The sequence below is a fragment of the Thunnus albacares genome, chromosome 8 (assembly GCF_914725855.1).
Source record: "Thunnus albacares chromosome 8, fThuAlb1.1, whole genome shotgun sequence".
Classification (NCBI taxonomy): domain Eukaryota; kingdom Metazoa; phylum Chordata; class Actinopteri; order Scombriformes; family Scombridae; genus Thunnus; species Thunnus albacares.
The window spans coordinates 2,375,206-2,391,122 of NC_058113.1; the positions used below are offsets into that span (position 1 = coordinate 2,375,206).

At 38.9% G+C, this 15,917-nt stretch overlaps 1 long non-coding RNA gene across 1 annotated transcript; it reads right to left on the reverse strand.

Annotated features, from left to right (window-relative positions):
- Positions 1 to 2,717: 2,717 nt before the first annotated feature.
- LOC122988244 lies at positions 2,718 to 11,982 on the reverse strand. Its single transcript, XR_006404741.1, has 2 exons — positions 10,947 to 11,982; positions 2,718 to 4,538 (listed from the first exon to the last, which is right to left on the reverse strand). It is a non-coding gene; the product is annotated as an uncharacterized LOC122988244 (long non-coding RNA).
- Between the last annotated feature and the right edge of the window lie 3,935 nt (positions 11,983 to 15,917).

Genomic DNA, 15,917 nt, shown 5'->3' on the forward strand with positions numbered 1-15,917 from the left:
CAGTGTAATTTGGGATTATGTCTGTAAAGCTCCTGTGGTGGGGATCAGAGGCGGATAAACGCCTGTGACTTTCCCTTTTCAACATTCTCCCCTGAACCATTCAGCCCTCTGTTTACTGGGCCAATAATCTGTTAGCTCACAGGCCGAGAAACACAACAGCATAACCCCTTTTATTTTTCACAGGAAAAAATGTATTGTCGTCTGATTCAGCACCATATCCCCCTTTGACACATTCTGCATGGTGTGATTTTTCATTTCTTTCTGATCCCACCCACTTTTTCATCCCTTAGAGCTGTGTGTTGGTGTGTGTGTGTGTGTGCGTGTGCCTGTGTGTGTGTGTTTATTCTTAGAAGATTTAGCAATGTGTTTCATCTCCTCTTCCTGACACAGTCCAAGGTGCTGCCATTGTTTTTGTTACATGATAGGCTTGGCTAAACCTTATGAATTTTACCTATGATTTAACACAGCACCAAAGATTCTCAGGATATGTTTCCGCTCCAGCACACAGGACTCCAGCCAAATCCCTCCTACCACAAACAGCAGCCTCTTTCCTCATCAGTATGGCAATTCTAACCTTTCTTCTTCTTCTCACATTTCTCTCCAGGAAAACACAAGCATTTTTATTTTAACACGTTTCCTTTTTGTAGCTTCCACCTTGTATAAACACATGAAAAATACACCTTATTTAGAAAGTCCAACTGTCAGGTGTTAAAAAAAAAGATTCAGCTTATTGTTATTGCTTATTGTAGCCAACGCCCCAATTCTGAAAGTAAACCAGAGCTCATTTGGACTCTATTTCAAACCTTAAACCAGGGTCTAACATTAGTGGTGGAAGGTAAGTACTGAACTTGATTACACTTCCAGGTACTTGTACTTTACTTGAGTATTGAAATGTTATGCTACTTTATACCCGCCCCGCTGTGATGTGACAGTGTTTATATCAAACAGCCCCTCAGTCCTAGAGGCCCCAGCAGTACACCCGGCAAGTGTGAAGTTGATTGGATGAACAGTTCTCTAGATGCGCAAAGGACACACTTCCATACAAACAGACAGAGCTTCCTTGCTTTTTAGCTAGATGAACTGCGGTGTCCATTCAAATATGTTTGACACATCCTGCACTAAGTCTTGAATGTACATGCCAAGTTTTGTTCACAGTACACACAGTTCTGTCTTTCTCTCCAGGATTTTTTCCAGAGGGTGGGACACTGAAACTACTAGTTTTGTTGCGCGGCGGGGTTGTCATGGATACGTGATGTCAACAGTGTCGTCATACATGTGCGGTAAGGCGGTTGTCCGTGTTGCTGTATGTCTCTACACTGAGCTGAAATGAAATGAGTGCACATGAATTGTAATTGTAAAGAAATATTGTTTATTTATTTATTTATAGTTATTTATTTATGAATATTTATTTACAACACATAAATAAATGTGGGCCTTACAGATGATAGATGGATCAATCAGTCTATCTTAAAAAACAAATCTTGATTCTCACACTGTCTATATGGTCCTGAATATAGATGAAAGCCAAATCAAGACAACACTTTGACTCATGGATGAATGATGAATCAGCGTTTTGTTTCCTAATAAGTGAAACTATCTGTCAGTCTTAGTGTTACTGAGTTCAACAACCTCTTAACAGCTTGAGAAAACGTGTTGAGTTGTTTTGTGGTGTTAGTGTCTGTATTCAGAGATCTGTAAGTCCTTTTATAGCAGGTTTTAATCTTGTGCTTTGACTTTTGCTTGTTAGGATGTTGTTTAGTTTGGATAACAGATTGTGCCTTAAAAAATATTTACAGCACAGTAGTTTATCTAGATACAGGTGTACAGTATTTTTCATGCCTGGGCTGCCTCTATGTGTTTCTCTTTCCTCCTTAAACTATTTATTTAAATGTTCAATCAGTTGCACCTTCCTCCTACTTGAATCAGTTTTTTACTTTCTCCTTGTTTTTCTTTCAATACCATTAATGTTACATCCTGCAATTCTTCCTCACTTCTGCCTCCTCTCTCCTGATTCTTTCACTCACTCTGGAACCTTCCTTTTAAAAGTCTATCAGAGCATGAAGCAGAACTTTAACTTGTATGGTGTTAATTACAGGAATTGTGAACAAACAACACAGTGGGAATGCATCAGTAGTCCAGCTATCCAAACTATCAGCTACATTAACATTACTATAACATAAAGCAGCAGCAGCAGATAAACATATTTTACTGCAAAATTAGTTAATGTGGTTGATGTTTGGATCCTCACCAAAACTGAAAGTAGTGAAAATTTAGGTTTCTCCAAAAGGGACATCGTCTGCCTTCTTACATGTATCTCTGGAAATAATAATCAGAATGTCACCAAATTTGGACTGGATGTTCACAAACAGTTTTTGCATACAGTAAATCAAACATTTCATCAATACCTTTGCTACCTATCTACCTATCTATCTTTGAAATGTATCCACATAAACACACATGAATTATAGGCGGAAATTAAAAGAAAATCCAAAAGGTATGTTTGCAATTATTAAAGTAAGGAGACCAGTCACCCAAAAAATGTAATTTATATGTATCAAAGACTGTTATCTTATAAAAGTAGGTAATTTGACTATTCACTTAACCCTCTGATGTCACCAGCCCCTAACAGGTAACCAGTGCAGCTGTCACTTCAAACGGACAAATACAATAGGGCTCTATTGGTTTAAATGTGTGAAGAAAAGGACACAAACCATAGATTAAGCCAAAAACTATATACATTTCATACAATCAGGTTCAAATACACATTTTTTTTCCTTCTGGATCTTCAAAACCTCCCACCAAGATGATCGTCTGTTCCTCAGTGAGTCTAAGTTTACCTGAGCTGGTTATGTAATTGAAAACAAAAGCAGAAAGTGTAGCCATGTTGCCACTGCTTGTCAAGCACCTCCTGTAATTTGACACTTTATTGTGCCCTGAGATCACATGTGTTGTTCCTGCAACCTCATGTCTTTGTCTGTTTTTGCTTGACGTAGTTTGGGTGGTCATATCGGTCAAAAACCATGGCAACACAATTAATTTTTTCCTCCACCATAACAGTGAAAAGATTCTTTTGAGAGGGTGTTCTGTGTACTGCAACCCTGATTCATTCAGACTCTGAGGTAATGCCATACCATCTATGCTATATGCAGGTGGTCCTGTTATATCAGGTAAGTGGAACTCATCACAATCAACTCTGCCTACTTGGCTGGGTCAGCTTTGGAGGTTTTTCTCATCCTGCCATCATCATAGAACAAAGCAGGTGGTAGAGCAGCTAACTCATGAGACAACATGTTCTCTGTGAACACGTCTTTGGCTTGAAACTGCTAGAAGTCTCCTTAAAAGTCCATCCGACGCTGTCCAGACTTGTTTTTCGATACAGGTGCTTTTTACAGGTAATTTTCTTTTCTCTATTTCCCAGAAACTTTGTTCTTGTGTCCTACGCAAGGCACTTCTTTATGAACTTCAAGGAAACAGGAGAAACTTTTTGCCACCATTTTTGAGACAATTTGAACGGTGACAATGTTTACAAGTCAGGCCTGGTCAGTTGCCTCACAGTTGAAGCTCTGCTCATCAGACAGGCGTGCAACAAAGCCACTTTCTTGCAGGAACTTGTGCAACTCTGGAAGCTGTTGCAGAAATGTTCTCATTTCATCAACATAAATTAGCATGTACTTGGAATAGTTGTTTCTTCCAGCAGCCTCAAACCATGGTAAAACTTCCACCATTAAGTTCAAGTGAAGTTAAAAGTCTGCATCTCTCTCTGCCAGCAGCATTCTCAACAGCGGTCCACTCCTTGCATGCATGAGAAGCAGTAAGCAAGGCTGGCAGACTGCTTACTTCCTGCTGTTGAAAAAATGTGAACTTACTCAATGACTTCATCAATGTGTTGATCTTTGATTTCTTAGATGAGTTGTTCTGTTGATGCCCTGTCTTTGGCATGGAGTGAATATTATACATCCCCCATTTGTTCCATGAGATTAATTGTTCCTGTCCTTGTTGTTCTGTCCATGATATCATTGCTCTCCAAGAGTCGAAATAGAGCTTCTAGGATTCAAGCTTCTTACCCCCTTGACAGCTGTTTGCAGTCCACCATCTCCATAGAGTTTGCCAATGCTTGCAAGATAAGCCATAGTGATGTGCATGCTTTCCAATCGCATCGTTACCTTTCCATGAAGAGAAGGAATCTTCAGGGCTTTGCTATAAATTCCAAGGTCAGCAGTTACAAGAATATGCTTTTACCCCAGTTGTGCAGAGAGCTGTGTAAGGCAAATCAGTGCTGTGTAGATTGTAGAATAATCAGTTGGTGAAGCTTTCATGAAAGGTATATATCACACAGCAACAACTGGAGGTGACTTATCTGTGATGAATAAAATGAACGCAGACAATGATGGGACATGCTGTTCTTTCCCCTCGATGATCCAGGCCAGCTTCCATAGTGTGTCTAACTTTCCAGCTGGTGTGGAGAAGACACTCTTTGCAGAAGTTGTGATGGCTCATGTATGGCTTGAGGTTCTGGTCTGATGGGTGGTCTTGAGTATCTAAACAATAAATTAAACATGACTTAGTTGTGCCATCATACATTTTCTCAGAAAAACAAACTAATATAATACTTAATTGACTAGACACTGACATTATACAAATATGTTCAGCCTCCCTGTGAAGCTCCTCTTCATCTACATCATACAGTAGTTGTTCAAGGCAGAAAGGGACTTCTATGGAAACCTGGCAAGACCATGGACCTCTGTTGTGGTCTGACTTTGTCTGTAACTTGCCATCACATGAGTGCTCTGCTTTCCTACCAGATTTTCCTTATTTTATCAAAATTGTCAATTGCAGCATTAATCATACCAGGGTCTGAGATTCCACTGAGGCCAGTGGGTATATAGGTGCCCTCATTCCTTGTGACAGCAGAGACAGATGTGAGAAACTGCCTGACTTCATTGTATGAAACACAGTGACCCACTGCATTTAACTCACTGATGAGTGCCTTGCTTCCATATTCATGATTTTCATAATGGGAAGCCCTAGTGTTATGAGGGTGTGCATCTGGCAGCGTTGTGCAATGGTGTCTTTGCAGATTGCAATTACACAGAGAGTTCCCATTGATGAAGGCTCCGCACATGTTTGGACAGTTGTATGTGCATTTTTTATCCGCACACCAGTTCATAATGTCATAGACAATGTTGGTCAAATAATCCTGATATGAATGAAAAGACAGATGTTCTTGCTCTCATAAAAGCCTTTACCTCTGCCATGGTTTTCCTCAATATACCTTCTGCCATGTGTAATATGTGAGTTTCAGACATTGTTGGATGGCATTCCAAATTCACTGTATCACCTTTGTTTCCTTTTCTTTGAGTAAAACAGCCTCCCTCATAGCAAGGCCAATGGGTAAATTGGCTGAGCAAACCAAATCTGATTTTCCTAGTTTCTTCAATGAGTGCATGGAAGGCCTTGTCATGGGTGGACACCTTTTACTCACTTAGATGCTTTCGTTTAGCTGCGGCCACATTTCTACCAGAGATGTGATGTGCCAGACAGCATCAATGATACTTAGCATCAAAAGCAGAAAGATCTTGATATGCCAGCATTCGAAGCTGAATTTGTTCATCTGCTCTCTCTTCTGCTGCATGTAGCACTTTGTCTCTGGTGCTCTTGCCAGTTCTAGTGGTGATTGAGGTAAGGCACTGGTCTTACATGGTCTTTCCTGCAAATGAAGCAGTCTCCTCATTGAATGAAATCATGTCCTCCCTACTTAGTCTTCCAGATAATGTGGTTGGTGTAGATGAAGTCTCATTCTGATTTCTGGTTGCATCAGGTCCTTTGATGTCCATCTTAGTAGTGTATGACGCTCTACATAATTTGTAAAACAGAAACCTAGATTTGAAACCCAATATATCTTCTTTGTGCAGAGAAACGCATTTGTGGACTTCATCATCTCTCAGCTCGGCCCAGTCTATAACTTTTTTTAGTCCCTCATACATTGGATTCTTCACATAAGGCCTACATTCTTGAATTAATGGTTTGGAACAGATGATACAGTTTTGCTGTTCAGTATGTCAGACTCATCAGCTGGTGGTTCCATCTTGTTGCTCCAGATGGAACTTCATAATCTACAGATGGACATGAAGCACTGCATATTACTACATTACACATTCAGTCTTAGAGTGAACATGAACATTGATGTCTGTCATGTCTCTACAGTTTATATCTAAGTGAGATGTAAAACTTATGTACCTAGACATCATGCATCATGTAAGCTTGGTGTCCTCACTTCAGCATTAGGCAAGGCTACCGGATAGTAGCACTAATGCTAATACTGAGTGCTAACGCTAACATTCAGGGGCATAGGACTGGGTGGGAAAGGGGACTGAGTGTACAGGGACCTCATGTGAGGAGGGCCCACAAAGATATGAATAACTGTGGATGCAGGGAGGGGCCCATAGAGAATGCCTATGAACAGGGTCCAGAATTTTGTGTTACACCCCTGCTAACATCAATAGAAACAAAAGATGGTACTGATGTTTCCTGATGTTACCCTGATAAGTATCATAAAATATAGCACATTTAGGATGCACACAGTCTACAAGTAACATGCTTTACTGTTGATATACCGTAAGCTGGGAACCAACTAGCTAACTGTTAGTTGCTAATCCATGGGAACATTTTCCTTCTTCTGTGGTTTTAAACAGGCTACTTAAAAACATCTTATCTTTTTTTTCTTCTCCGGAAGGATACCACCTTTTTTGTGAGTGTGTCAATAAAGCAAACACACTTTTAGTAGTCTTACTCCTCTCAAATTTATGGGACATTGTAAACAGAGGTCACCGACACCAGCAAAAACTAAAGCCATATGAAATTGTAACCTTTATGTTAATTGTGTCCTACTTAGTAGGATAGTATGAAGAATATCACTTTATTTAATATATCCTATGGAGAAACTAGCTAAATCATAAAAGTAGGAATGATAAATAGTAGGATAAATGTCATCTTTATATCACTGATTTGAATGGAAAAACAAAATTAGGCAATATATAATATGGAGTACCTCAGTGTATTTCTATACTGTATGTAATTTATTATTAATTTATGATTTAATTTATAATTAATCTTTGATTTTATGAATTCAGGCAAAATTTTAAATTAAATCATGAAAATATTGTGTCACACAGCCTGTTGTCTCATAGTATATGTTATTTAAATATAACATAAAATATAAAGAAAGAATGTATTTAGAATGATAAAGAAATGTTTATTATTATACATAATATATATTATTTCTTGTTTTTTGGCTTAATCTAAGGTGTCCTTCTCTTTACACATTTACACCAATAGAGCCCCATTGCATTTGTCTGTTTGAAGTGATGGCTGCACTAGCTACCTGTTAGGGGCTGGTGACATTAGAGGGTAAAGTGAAATAGTCAAATAACGTACTTTTATGATAAAACAAAAGTCTTTGGTACATGAAATGAAAAAAACATGGTTATGCTTTGCTCTAGCTCAGGTAGGGGTATCTCAAAAACTAAAGCCTCCTATACTTTGCTCCTATACTATGTGTACTAGTGTGCTTTTCATACTAGTGTGAACAACACTGAAATGCTGTTATGTTCCATTAGCACATTATAGTGTCAATATCCTAGTCACTATCCAAATAAAATGTGAACTTCTGAAAATTGGAAAATACTGTAATGAAAATATACCAGATAGCTTCATCTAAACATCTCTATCCTCCATTATACAGTTAGATTAAAGTCATCTGAAATATTCTGGTTTCACAAAAATTACAAGGAGATTTTCTTGTTTTTCTACAGTCTGAGTCTTATGGATCTACAATAGTTCAGGATAAAATACACTATAGCACCAAAAGGACATCTGTTCCACGTACTTTTTTACACTTTTGTATGGGGCTGTTTTTCATGGTTTGGGCCGATTAGCTCTGAAGGGAAATCGTAATGCATCAGTATACAATGATATTTTAGACAACAGTTTTCTTCCATATTTGTGGTGAGAGTTTTGGGACAATGGCCCAATGCACAAACCCAGCTCAATAAAGAAATGGTTCTCACAGTTTGGTATCGAAGAACTTGACTGTCCTGCACAGACCCTTGACCTCAACTTCCATCCAACACCTTTTACTGCAAGCCAGGCCTTATCACCCAACACCAGGAAGGCTAATGTAACCATATATTAATAATGAGAACTATCTGGTCATAAATTTGAGAACTCTGATTAGATGTGACTAGTCAGCAGCTGGTGAATCAGACCAGTGATGGTGAATCATAAATGAAACAGATTTTAGCGGTCTGCCTGAACTGACTTAAAGGACGGGTTCACAATTTTTGTGCAAAAATGTGTTTAAAGGTTTATCTGAAGCTTATATGAGGCTTGAACAGTCTGAGTTAGTCATATCAAGTGGATATCTGCCACATTTACGGTCTTTTTAGCATCAAATACCCTCTTTGTGTTTCCTTGGAGCTGTGGTGAAAGTATAGAAACAAAAAGAGGGACTTTGACACTGAAAAGACTGTAACGTTCCAAGATATCTACTTGATTTTACTCATTTGGATCAGACATGAACATGTCTTAAATATGCCCCCCCTGCTGCTGCCCTGTTAAAGGCTTCATTAAAACAGTTGATGGATCAACAGGACATGACTCATGAGATGCATGAGACACAGTCTCTAAATCCCATCTCCAGATCAGAGCCACTCCCCACCAGCCATCATAATTAGCCAATTAATGGGATCTAGCATGTGAGTTTGTTATCTGCTCCCTCAACCCAGCTGAGACACCAAGATTAAAGTCCCATCTGAGTGCACCTATGTGTGAAAACGTTAATGTGATAATGGAGAGGCTGGCACCTACACACATATACACAAAGGAGACAAACACCACGGGCTAGGCTACATTGTAATGATCTACACAGTAAGGATGTTTTTTGTGTGTGTGAGGGTTTTGTGTTAGTATGTTTTCCTACTGTTCAACGGCTGTCCAGTGGGGCAGGCACAAAGAGCACATTTGATTTATTTTTCATGGAGCGTGAGGAACCTTATCTTTTCTCTATTGTTTGGCCACCTTTGGGCAGGGAGGAGACAGCCACAGCTAAGCACGGTGCAGCAGTAGAAGCTGCTGTTTACTACTGGTATCATTATAGTCATTTTTCTAGCCTGAGCCTTGAATTTTTGAAGCATATCATGTAAATTTCTAATAGTGTGTAAGCAGGTCAGGGGTTGTGTGTGTTGATAGAGAAGGTGGGAAGTGACTAGAAAGGAAACATTCTGTCTCATACAGCAGGTAGTGCACTGTAAATTATTTCCAGCATTTCACAAGATTTAACTGTAATATTTCACAGTAAATTACACTATTATCATTTTACAGGCTTTAACTGTGATATTTCACAATACTGTACTCTGAATGTCACTGTGAAATCAATGCAGGCGTGGACTTAACCCAGGAAATTACTGTGAAATTTGAATTTGAACTTGATCGCACATTACTGTGGGGTTAATTGTTAATTTTTAAGAAAAGGTGTGATGTAGCTTTCATTTGTGAGAGCTGTCCAGCAGTCAGTGGTCAGAGCTAATGTTAGCTTGACTTTTAGCTCTTTTTCCTCCAATTTGTCACCTGTCTGTAGTTTGTAGCCTCATTTTGAACATTTTGAACATCATCTGTTAGTTTTTGTGCCAAGGGCATTCTCTCCTGTCCTGCTGTTTTTGTCACAGTATTACTGCAGTGCTGGAAACTGGAAACTGTGTAAACTGAAGACCGCTGGTTTAAGGTAAGCAGAGAATTTAATGTTGACATGTTAACGTTAGCAACCAGAGGAATAACTGTGACGATTTAAGATAGAGGCAAAGATTCAGCTTTCTAGCACTTGTTCGAAATTGTGCACGACGATCATTCTGTGAAAGATATTTCTGAATAACCACTTTCTAAGCAAACTTTGGGATTTAAACTGCGACTCTGATGGCAGAAGCATGAAATGCAAGAAAATGTGAAATTGATACCATTGTGTAAAACATATGGAAATATTACCACTCATGTATCATATATGAAGAGTTCATTTGCAAAAATGGATAAAAGCCATTCTTATGATGAATAAACATCTGTTTGAATGATACTCCTGGAGTGCACACAAAAAACATGTTTGCAATCACAATGCGTAATGATGCACAATGGCTGATTTGGCACTGTTGAAAGATTTGGTGAATGGAAGACTTCAGAGAGTGCAAATTTTCGGAGACAGGTCCTTCTTGGGCCCACAGACGGACAAGCTCAAAGTTTAAGAGACAGCATGGACACATCAACCAATAAGTACATTCATTAGAAACAGATTGACTTTAAGAGGATGTTATTGTAGACATGCTGTAAGACTTCAGTGTAGCACAAGATTTCCTCTTTTCGTGTTTTGTCAAAATGAGTGGTTTCAAGTTTAAATAAGACTATTTTTGTGTGTCTGTTTCACAAATCCACTGTTCAGTTTGCTTGAATGAACCCTGAATGATCAACTGGCACTAAACCCCTTAAAGCTTCAGGGAGTGTGTGACCACTATGATGACTCAAAAACAATCTCATAGCAAGATCTCTCAGAAATCTTTTAAGTGTTGTAGGTGTAAGACATAAAATAGATCCTACTAAAACATTTTAATGCTCCTCTCTGTCTAAAGACATTACAAACATCCTTCTCCTCAGTCACTTTGATAAACACAAACCTCATCTACTCTTCATCATACTGATGTAGCTGTAACTTTAACTTTCTTAGCTAACTTAACAATACTAACACACATCAATACAGTGTAATGCGGGTTGACACCACATTGAGAGCTATGGTACTGTTGCTAACATGCTAACGCACTAAATGCAATTAGCATAACTTTTTCAAACTGCATAGAATTGGTACAGTATTACAAATGCTCAAACACACACACACACACACGTGCATTTACCTTCTGTAGATTCCAGGCTGTGGGAGGATTTCAGGCTGGACACTGCAACAGACCAACACGCTGCTCTGGCTGTTCAGACTGTAGCCGCAGCAAGTGGGAGACATGTAGCTACGTCTTGAGTCTTGCTAACGTTACTCAGTAACGTTTGTGCGTGTGTGTTGTCAAGGAGGTTTAATAAGAACTATGTGTGCTACACAAAACACTCAGTCAGTTTCATTTTAATCCCTGTGCACTGTAACGTTACCAAATATGTCCAAAAATGTATTTACATCCTTCCCAATCCTATTTTTATCGGCGACGCGTGGTCCTTAAATTCAAGCCCTGATTGCTATACTCCATAAAGTCACATTACTGGAGCAGTGTTCACTTAAAACATCTTCAATAGAGATTGATAGTGAGACTAAGCCAGGGTTGCCAACTTTGGGTACCTGGCTGAAGTGAGATTTTGATGCCATGGGCTTAATCACGCGTATGTGCACGTGCACATGCACTTAATCACATGCACATATTTGGACTCAATGGATCATCTGGGTTTAAAACAGTATGCAGTTTACACATGTGGTGGGAGCGGGAGTATAGGTCTCAGATTTAAGGATATAGCCTGACTACAACACTATAGTAGACATACATTAATCCAATAAAGGACACACAGGTTTGTTCACTAATGAAAGTCAAAGATGTGTTCTTTCCGATATCAAAACTACGTTTATTTGAATGTTCACAAGTTAAAAGGCACTAACAAGGGTTTACACACACACACACACACACACACACAGTCACTCATATATACATCAGTGTTCTTCACTATTTTTTTCATGGGTACCGCACTGGCAGGACAGACAACAGCACTAACCATGAAGTAAATCTGCCAACTAATTTGTCATATCACGACATACAATATGTAATGCAGCCAATACAATCTCACTTAAAAATAGACTTACCTTAAAGCTAGGGTATCTAATGTATTTTAGAGGCATTTGTTGAAATTCTCTGTGCATCCCGACAGCAATCAATAAATCAAATGAAAATCCTGTAATAATCCCATCCAATCATTTCAATGAGCCCAAATGAAATGTCATTTAATAGCAGATTTCAATCTTGTTCTTTGACTTTTGTTAGTGGGATGTCTTTACATTTGGAGGAACTTTATTTTGTATGGTGTTAATTACAGAAATTGTGGACAAAACACACAGTGGGAATGCACCAGCAGCCGATCTATCCAAACTATCAAGCTAACGTTACATTAACATTACTGTAAGGTAGGCTACAACAGCAACAGATAGATAAACTGGACGGTTAAAACACTAATGTCAATTTAAAAAAACTTTAGCTCCACTTTTTGCTGAAGAGTTTTTGCTAGCTACTTACTTTGTGGTCCTTTTTCTGACATTGTCATTTAATGCTGCATGTCAGTTAATGTCATATATGATCCTCTGAACTCTGACTCATTCGTCTGTCTCATGTAAGCGGGTCCAGTCTGCTTGCTAGCTTCAGCACGGAGGGTTTATTTGATTAAAACACCCCCGTAGCAGGAGTGGGCGGTGAATTGTTGGTCACCCCTTGTTAACAGTAGCAGATGTCTCCATGTCTCATACAAGGATACTACGTTCAAACGGAAAACAAAACGAGGGCTCCTAGAAGATACAACAGGAGCTGCGGTAGAGATCTGGTCTGAGCCTTTAACAGCTGTAAAGTTATGGCTGCTATATGGCTACTATTTCAGAATTTGAGAGGTGGCTAAACGGCGTTTATGTGCATTTAGTCTCCATTACAGCCCTGTGTATAACTGTAAAAAAAATAATTTGCTTAGTTTAACCATCACTCCATACCAAAAAGACTCAGAAGCATAAGAGTTTGCAAACCTGGACTAAGCTTCAGTTTCAATTAGTGTTTACTGATTGTAAAAACAAGACAGAACAGGTTGCAGAAAAACTGCTAAAATATTATTGGATATTAGCTAATTCTTCCTTTTTCAGTCATTTATATGCCTTTCTGATGCTTATTTGTGTCTTTAAAGGACCACTTTGCCAATTTTCAACCATAATTCTACCTATCTGAATTAGTGATATAATGTGAAGTTGATTTTAATGTTCTCTGTGTCTCTGGGATGCGGCTGCAAAATGTGTTGTTCTTCCAGCACCAGCACTGTCATTTGATGTGTACAGTGATATAGTTGGGGGCAAGGAAGAACTGCAGACTATATCAGTAGTGGTACCTTCAGGGACGGTTAGGATCTCCTAAAACACTTCATGTTACCATGTTATGCCAGTTATAGGGAAAAGTAAAACACTAAACACTAAAATATTATACTACTAAATATCAGTATATTTGGAAAAATGCTAGTTTCATGTTACAAGGCCAAATATTGTGCTATGGAATCAGAGACAACACAGTGTGGAGGAGGAAGCGACAAGCCCTACGTATCATTCCAGCAGTAGGATTGGCCAGGCGCCCATGCTCACGCTGCTAGCCTGCTATTTCCTAACTGTATGTTCAATGGGTGTCTGGGAAACATAAATTCTGAAGGACTATGAGGTAACAGTTTAAGTCAAGCATAGGGGCTATATTATGTGTAGCTTGGAAAATAGCGATATGGAGCACTGAATTTTTCTTTCCTCCTTGTCAGATGTCTTTTCCCAGGACTGCTGCTGCCGCTGCACTGGGGGGCTGCACCACCGCTCACTGACCACAGCGCGCCACAGAACAGATAGACATGTTGCTGAGAACTAACATTTGAAATGCAGTTTCGGGACATTTCAGAGGTTTGCACTGTCCAATAATAAGAAGAAGTAGCCCGGTGCAGTGTTGGTGCTGGGAGCTGGGTGAGAGCGGACGGTGCTGGTGGATGGTGCAGTCCTCCTAAATGTCCCTTAAACTGCATATCGCTATTTTCCAAGCTACACATAATACAGCCTCTGTGCTTGACTCAAACTGTTAAACCTTTAAAATGAATATTTCCCATTGCTCAACACCAGACACCCACTGAACATACAGCCAGGAAATAGCTAGTGGCACGAGCATGCATGCCTGGCCAATCCTAGCACTTGAATGCTAAGCATGGCGTGTCTTGCCAAGAAAAGTAGTGGGATCAATAATAATGTGTTACAGCGGCAGCCTGCAGCCAGACAGGTGGCTGCACCATTGACCAATGTCCGGTGCAGAGAGAATGGAGACAGAGCAGAAAACTCCACACAGCAACAAACTTTGTGGCGAATACTACATTGGACTTTAACTCTGAATACAGAGCAACAGCAACTTTAACGTTAATGCAGTTGCATCCAGATTTGACCACAATCAGGTCCAGCTCCTCGTCATCCAAAACGATAAAAGAAACAGCGTTTGCAGTTTTTCACCATTTCATCCATGATTGTTTCTCAAAAAAAGCTGAAATGGAGATGTCAGACTCGGAGGCTTTTGACGGCAGCTCTGGCAGCATTCAGGCTTGTGTAACATTACAGCTCTTGCTAAGTTTGCATTGATCAACAGAACTAACTCCAGCACGCCGTTTGTTTTATGATACTTTCACACTGGTGTGATATATCCAGGCTTGATGAGGAAAAACTTTTTATTAATGAAAATAAGTCTCAGTTAAGAGCTATAACTGCTCACTTACTTTGTCATTGCTAAACGGCCACTCTACTGGCCGTAAACATCGTCAGTAAAGTCAGTCAGTCTGACAGAACAGAACGGATGGGAAGCGTGCAATGCATTCTGGTTGTTGTAGGATTACCCTTAAGAGTGGTATGGGGAATCTACAGCCTTTCTCTCATTTTTTCTTTAGTCATAAGGCACAAATTTAAAAAATAATTGCATATTTCTACAACATAGGTGACCTAGTTTTAAGAAACCATCATATTCCCAGCTTTGAATTTTTCTTTTAATGAATATTTCAGGCTTAGTAGCAGGGAACTATATTGTTATCAATTTCTTTCCAGACATGCACATTTTACGCTGCCCAGCATCAGGTCTTAAAGAATAGGTTCATGTTTTTCAAGTCTGTTATAAAACAATACTGACATGTCCTCATGTATCTTGAAAAAGTTATTGGTTGTTGTAATTGTTCCCTTTGTCCATTCTGGAAGAGAAGAGATTCTAAAGCAATTCCCATGTAAGTGATGGGGGACAGAATCTATAGTCATTCTGTGCAAAAATTTCAAAAGTCAGCTAAAGCTAATAAAAGGCTTCAGCATTTTGCATTAAACAAATCAAGTGGGTTTATTCATAGTTAATATTTTTAGTGTTGGTAAATGCCTTTCTAAATTGAAAACAGAAAATTTGGGAGTTAAACCAGCCTCAAGTATGAATTAATGATTATTATTAATGTTCCAGCTTTTAAGACTTTGCAAGGTCAATCTACCAAAATAATTGCATTGTTCTGCAGTAGAAACACTGACCTGTAAAATGTATATAAAATTGCAAAATAAGTATGTTAAACTGATTTTACTTGTGTCGCTATTTGAATCTAACCTTTTAATGTCGTAGGCTTGTTGTGGGTTAATTGAAAAAAATTGTGAACAGGTCAAATTTTGCAGTATTTTTCAAAGTTATTTTAAGTGTAAATTTACAGTAAATTACTGGCTACTGAGTTGCATAACTTTTACATAATGTTCTCTAATTATACAAAAGCATAATGCTATATCAATAATCTGGCAGGCATTTTTACTGTGAAATCACAGTTCAATACAGTAACTCTGCAGGACCATGTTCTAATATTACAGTAATTTGCTATAAAGGTACAGTGCAATACAGTAATTCTACAACAACATACTGCTATATGACAGTAAGTTGATGGCGTGGCGGACTGTGAAGTCGGACTGTCGGACTGTCATTTTACATTAATTTACTGTGAAAATGTCACAGTACTTTACTGTGAAAGTAATGCAAATAGTAGCCAGTAATTTATTGTAAACTCAACGTCAAATATTTTACAGTGTGGTGAGTATGCGTTTCATTGATCAGCAGCAGGATTAA